This window comes from Glycine max, chromosome 20 (assembly GCF_000004515.6).
Source record: "Glycine max cultivar Williams 82 chromosome 20, Glycine_max_v4.0, whole genome shotgun sequence".
In the NCBI taxonomy this organism is placed as follows: domain Eukaryota; kingdom Viridiplantae; phylum Streptophyta; class Magnoliopsida; order Fabales; family Fabaceae; genus Glycine; species Glycine max.
In genome coordinates, this window is record NC_038256.2 from 19,227,726 (window position 1) to 19,234,983 (window position 7,258).

Here is a 7,258-nt window from a genome sequence, read left to right on the forward strand (position 1 = left end):
CTAGAGAAACATGTAGCAGCAAACAAGTACTCCTTCTCCTCCTCTTGATCAATAGACCTTGCAACTTCAGCATGTGGTTGATTCTTGCTTTTGTAAATAATAGCTTCACGCCCCATTTGATTACACTCACTGAACTTAGCATCAAGTCTTTTCCAACGTCTAAATGGAGGATGGCCTTTCTTTCCATAGTGTTGGCAAGGCGGATAAGATTTCTTCCAATTTCCTTTTGCATTGGTTGATTTTGAACTTGATCCTGATCCATCAAAGTTCTTGTATTTGGTCACATTTTGTGGCTTGACTGCTAAAGCTCCTTTGACTGTTGATTCCTCTCTCATCAATCTTCTTTGTTCCCGGACCTACAAGGCTAGTATCACATTTGCCAAAGAGATCATGGAAAGATCCTTTGTATTCTCCAAAGTGTTTATTGATGCTTCATTTCTCTTAGGCACTGTAACCAAAATTTTATCAATAATTATGGAATCTACAAATGTAGTGCCCAACAATCTAACCTTGTTAGTGATGTTAAGCAATCTATTTGAGTAACCTTTAATTGTCTCAGACTCTTTCATTTTTTGTAGTTCAAATTCCCTCATCAAGTTTAGTACTTGTATTCCTCGAATCCTTTTGCCCCCTTCATATTCTTCCTTCAAATAGTCCTAAATTTCTTTGGGTGTCTTGAGAGTCATGATTCTAGTGAGAATCATTTGTGAAACACCAACAAACAAACATGACCTCGTCTATGCCTTCTTCGTTTTTCTTTCCCTTTGATTTTTAATTTGGGCCACAGTGGGATTTTCAAGCAGTGGATAAACAATGTAATCATCTTTCACAGCTTCCCATAAACCCAATTCTTCTAGATAAGGCTGCATTCTTACTGCCCATAGATCATAACCTTCACCATTAAAGATTGGAAGAGCAACATGGGAGAAATTTGCTTCACTTTCCATTCTCCAATTCCTGTAAGAAAAGGGCTCCGAATACCAATTGTTGGTTTTTGTTTTAGGAGAAAGAAAATGTAGGAAAAGGAAGTGATAGAAAAAGGAATGTAAGAAATGACAGCAGCAGTATATACAAGTTTAGGGAAACCAATATATTATGCTAACTAACCATATATAAAATCAATGATTTTTCCTTTGGTACATGTTGTGGATAACATGTTTTGGTACATGTTGCCAAATGAACAAGAACTGGATGACAAGTTTACTTTATTGTCATATAGTAGTTTTGAGGTATTATTTTTTTCAATAATGACAACTTTGTCCTTAGGACCTACTTGCAAATTTTTAAAACTTATAAGAATTATTAAAATTTTTATTGACTTAAATATATTTATCATACCAGAAAAATAGATTATTTTCAAGTTGCTACCTAAAATTCACTTTTGGTCATTTATATACCTGAAATTTTGTTATGTTTCAATGTAGTATCTACAATTTATCTCATTCTATTAAGTCATGACATAATAAACAAAATATTATGTTATCAAGCCTAATCAGTTAACATGTAATTAAATTGAAACCATATCATTATTTATTATTTAATTTAATTTAAAAATCCAATTAAAAAATGTGACTTCCCCTTTTTTTTTTTTTTTTTTAACCTTTCCTCTCTCTTAAGAACATCTTGAATCTGGGAGTTATTATTGACTAGTGTAGGAATTAAGAATGACGAATGTGTTGACTAGGGTTTTTCTCATTTTTGAAAAAAATAGACGCGTGGCTCCGATGAAGGTTCAACCAATTGCAATTGACATCGATTCCAAGAAGGTGAAGGACACTGGCGGAAATAGCAGCGGTGGTGGTGGTTCGGAACGAGTCAGTGCTAAAGTCGCGCTTGAGAAGGTTGTTCGTCTTCGATTGGCAGTTACCGAAAAACAACCACACAAATTTTGCAGAATTTGAATCGAGCTAGGTCTGCTTGGTGAAAACGGTGCAGAATTTCATGGAGGAGCAGCCACTGGCGCGATGCTCGTCATGGAAGAGGATGAGGATGAGGAGACTCTTCTGGTGAGGGTTGTCGCGCGCGGTGATGAGGATGGTGGTGGCTGTCACGTGCACACCGACCTGGTATGGTAGAGGGTCGTGATTGTGCGCAAAGGAGGGGTGGCGGTGCAAGGATTAAGAAGATGAATCGGCTTGGGTAGTGGTGGAAGGATGAAGAAGATGAATGGGTTGAGGCGGTGGGGCCAGGGGTGGATTGGGGGCTGGATTGTGAAGGAGGAGGAGGAGGGGAGGGAGGCAGTGGCGGGGATGCTGTTGGCGGTGACGACCACCGTGAAGAGCAACGGTGGCACGGGAGAGAAGAGGGAGAAGAAGATTGTTAGGGAGAAGGAAAGGAGGGAGAATGATGTGGCATTGATGGGTAAGTGATTAGGTTTGATGACGTGATACTCTGTCGGTCACACCGTCATCACGTACTAGAATGAGAGTAAGGACATGTGTGAATTTTAGGTAGTAGATATGAAAAATGTATTTGAGCCTTTTTTATTTTATAATTATTATATTTTTTTGGTAAAATTTTAATTTTCCTCAGTTTTGAAATCCCTGGAACTCGATTGCCAAAATCTCGGTTGTTTGAACAGCGAAGGAGACGATTCATCTTCCCCAAGCGGCTTAGCTGGTTGTTGAAGGAGACAGTTCATCTTTCTTGAGTGGACCCGCTTAGCTGATTGGGGAAAATTTGAAGTTAATGTGTTGCACACAGGCATCCTGAAAGAGGAATCATTTTCCATCTGGGGTCCCAAATGATATTTGTTCCCCATCAATTAGAACCCTAAAATATGTCAATTTCCATCGTGGTCTGGTTTAGGTTTCCCATTTTATAATTTGACAGTGTTGAATAATTATAAGGAATGGTGGTAGTATTCTGAATCTTGTTTAGAATTGGGGGTTTTAGTCGAAGTTAGAAGGAATTGTTGTAGCAGCAGCAAAAGGTCACGATTGAGAATCATTTGGTTGGATAAGCATGCAAGTTTGTGAAAATGGTGGCCTACTAAATTCCTATGGCATCCGTCGTGAACGGTATTGTGAAAATTCGATTGAGGTATTCTGTGCTCCTTCATCACCATCCTATGGTGTATTTTGTCATTTGTTGTCAATATCGGTTTAAAATCACCCACATCCCAGACCTTATTAATGAATGTGTACACATTGAAGGTTCGATCTCCATTTCCCTACTTTGTTTTTCTATTCAATTATATATTTGGTTAATAATGTTGAAATTTTTGTTTTGCCAGTGATACTCTAGTGAATAGTCCCGGTTAAAAGCAGACAAAAATTTGGGAGCAGAATCCTACATGGTTGCCACACATGGGAAAGGCCTTGTAAGAAGTGGGTAGTTTAGAATTTGTTGTGTTTGATATTGGTTGATGTCATTATGTTTTACCATAGTTTACCCATTCTGCATTGATGTATCTACATTATTTGGTTGTCTTTGATAGTTGGTAATTGGATAGGTTTAGTATTTTATATGAATTAAGTAGTTTTATTTGGTACAATTAGTTGAAGTTTTAGTGAGAGTTGGTGGTCATGCTTCATACTGAGATATTGGTGAATCTGATTGAGCATGGTAGATGATGAGATGCTTAATTTGCATAGTGATTATTTGTTGTATGTAGTGCAATCTTAAAAGCCTGATTTCTGCGTTTCATTTGTATCAATGTATGTCTAATGAATAACATGAGCTGTTACTGAAAGTATAAGTTTTTACTTCTGGCATGTTTAAGTGTTACTTAAATTTTGACTTGTTTCTTGTTAGGAACCGTAGTTAGAAATTAAAAAAAAAAAAAGTGAAGAAAAGATGGAATTTGTTGATTAAAAGAACATAAAACAAGAGGGAAAACTTTCCTCCTAGGATTTTCCCTTGACAATAGATTTTCCTTTCACAAATAGCTAATGCTCAACAAATGATAAGATCTCAATATTTTCTATCCTTCTTCCCCTATTTATATCTAATAAACCCCTCTAACTATCTTAACTAAGTCCTTATATAGTAACAATACTACAACCCCCATTCTTGACTCCGTATTTAAATCTTTATTTCCCTTGATAACATTGCTCCCATGTATTTGGTTTCCTATCCACCACACTGTCTTTTTTGTCTAATAAAATGATTAGCATTTAGGTTTTAGTCTAATAAAATTGGTAGGATAGAATCTGTTTTTTTTTTCTGAAACTTTAGAAATTAGCATTTAAGCTTTGCCTGGTCTAATAAATTTGTAGGATGGAATCTGTTTTTATTTTTTGTTTCTGAAACTTAAGAAATTAGCTTTTGGGTCTTTTTTTGTCTTATAACATTGGTGGTATAGAATATGTTTGGGTTTTTTCTATCTGAAACCAGTTACTTATGGATATTTTGAGTCAATTATATTGTTGAGTCCTTCAGCATGTTTATTAGATTATGATTAGATAAGAATACTAACTTGTAATTTGTAGTCAGTTATAAAATTTCATCGAATAAAATTTTGATTACATAAGAATACTAAGTTGTATTAATTTCCCTTCATATGCGTGGAGATTTGACTTAAAAATAATAAGCACTGAGGTTGCGAAAAAATCTCAAATCCAAATAAACATATATAGCAACATAAGATAGGATGATAAAATATATTGACAAAGTTTAGTGTCAAATTGTCAATACCATGCTTAACCAAGCAGGTAAGAAAGAAGATAACATAGAAACAAAATTAACAACCAAACAACCAAAACAGTCATAGTTGACAAAATTACTTAACTATATTTCCTTTCCAAAACTATATTTTTTTCTTGAATCCCGAAGGTATTTTGAATCAATAAGCTGCTAGACGCTTTTTCCTCTCCAACACATTTTGCCAGTTAATGGCAGCTTGTCTTATGATTTCATCTTTCATTGTGTTGCAAAGAATCTAGGGCCACATCCAATGCTAGCTCCATTCTTGTTTTATTGTCATCCTACCATTTTACAAAACATATGTCATATTATAATCTATAAACTGTTTTTAAATATGATTATAAATATTCATCACCTGAATGTGATAGTCACTGGACCACTTGCAATCAAGCATCCACTTAGCCACCCATATTCCACAATCATTCCTAGTGCAAAGTTTTTTTATCAGATGAATACTTTCAACCACTTTCAAGCTTAGATTTTTCATTTTTATTTTTTTTGCAAAAACTTATGATCCAAATGCTTGTTGGCCTACATCATGCAGCACCTCCAAAGTGTAAGTACTAAATTTTGGCTTACTCAGATTGATAAATCTATTAGGATGAATCCCAAAACATTTGTTCCAGAAAAATTGCCTGCTAAATTCACAAGTCACATAAAACAAATAACAGAAATCGCTAACAATCATTTGAAGGACAATTACCAATTTCTTCACAAAAAAAAAATTCTTAAATCATTTTTTGTTGGATCAGGTCTTGAGTACAGCTCTATCAATCTCTGATTCACATTAACTACTAGCAGATACCAATGCAATGCCATATCATTGATTGACAAAAAAATCTAAATAAAAAAAATAATTTGTTAACACACAAATTGAATGAAATGAAAACTTTTGGATTGTTAACACTGAAATAAACCTTTGCCAAGAACGTTTTGCGGTAGAATCCAAGCACGTTTTCTACAGTTGTTCTACATCCTAGACCGAATGTGCATATTTATTGTCTATATTTAATATTTAGCAATGTGATCATAAAAAAAGTAGATTTGAAAAAGGAATTATTACTGTGGTTGGCAAATACCAAGTTGCACCATGTCCATACATATATCTTTCAAAACTTGTCATCTTACGCACAACTAAGTTAACCTAAAATTTAATAGAAGGAAAACCAATTAAAAGTGGCATTATTAAAACGGATCCTAATAAGATGGAAGTGAACAAGTGATAGTACCTCTTGATCAAGTAATCCATTTGGCTTGAGCGTCCTTCGAGTTTGTCTGTTAGCAGATATTGAGTACGCGGTTCTAACAATTTGCTCCTCCCTGTTAAAATAAGTTTAGTGAGTGTATATAAAAGAATTTTGTATTGGCTGGATTTTTATTAGAACCAAAGAAATGTGTTGCATATAAGAAAATTTGTTTACCCATCAATTGAGTTATCTTTGTTTGCCCCAAACATGTATGGAGCTACCATGGCCTGAATTTCATTGAGTATCATGCCTTGATGAGGGTTGAATGACATTGGAATAAACTGCAAAAGATGATGAAACAGTCACATCTCATATTATATCATGTTTATTAGGAAAAGAGTCACATCTCATATTATATCTTAGTTTGGTTTACCATTGGTATGTCAACTGTAGTTGTCATGCCATCAAACTTGTTATTGAAGGGTTCCATGTTATAAAAAAAATTTAAACTTTTTCCCGCAATAGTTTGTTCAAACAATATTTTTTTCTTTTCATTTTTCAGGCTTAATGGATGTCTTTTTTTCAGTTTTGTTGGAGTTTTGGTTTTCCTAGTCCTGGACGTCTTCTTAGTATAAGCATCGGGGGAAGCTTTGGGAGTTACATTGGTGTAGTGCATATCATGGTGTGAATATCTGGATCAAAATGTTGGCTCCTCAGTGGACTCTGCATACTAAACCGTGTAGTCAACGTGTTCAAGTCATTCATAATTATGTCCACCGGTGACTGCAAATGCAAAACCTGCTTCCTCAAATCATCCTGGGACATCAGATACATGTTTTTCATCAGTCTGATATAATTTTTAGGGTCTGAAATAAATTATATTGCATATGTTTTTGAAACACATTACCTGATTTTCTTCTTTTCCTTCATCTTGTTTTGGAGATTTGACAAACTTCTCTTTTGCCTTCGGTGAGGGAATGCTTTCCACAAAGCTATGACTTGTTTTAAAAAATAAGTCAGTAAATATCATGAATCTTGTTGCAATGAAATATAATTTAAACAATATCAAAAAATTGTCATTAATTAACCTGGATGGAATTTCAATAAGTTTCTTTATCTTGGGTCCTTTATTCTTGCGAGCAGATTTTTGTATTGGTTGAACTCTGGGAATGAGCTTCTCTGTTTCCATCTTGTTAAGATATTTTTCCTTTGCCTTCGAAATATTCCTTACATAATTTCTCTAATAACCTTAAACATATGAACCAATAAGATAAAATACATGAATGGCCCACAAGCAAATGGATGGTCATCTACGCATTAATGTCTCTAATTACATAAGAAATTATGATTATTAAAGCACTGATTACGATGTAGAATTACATATGAAAAAGTTACATTATGGATTGAACAATTATTTTAACCAA

At 34.5% G+C, this 7,258-nt stretch overlaps 1 long non-coding RNA gene across 2 annotated transcripts; it reads left to right on the plus strand.

Annotated features, from left to right (window-relative positions):
* The first annotated feature begins 1,248 nt into the window (after nucleotides 1-1,248).
* Nucleotides 1,249-6,883, plus strand: LOC102668611 (uncharacterized). Of its 2 annotated transcripts, XR_420158.4 has the most exons (3): nucleotides 1,518-3,155; nucleotides 3,236-3,329; nucleotides 6,421-6,883. It is a non-coding gene; the product is annotated as an uncharacterized lncRNA (long non-coding RNA). The 2 variants fall into 2 exon arrangements; XR_420157.4 differs by lacking the exon at nucleotides 6,421-6,883 and having other exon boundaries at nucleotides 1,249-3,155; nucleotides 3,236-3,772.
* The last annotated feature ends 375 nt before the right edge of the window (nucleotides 6,884-7,258 follow it).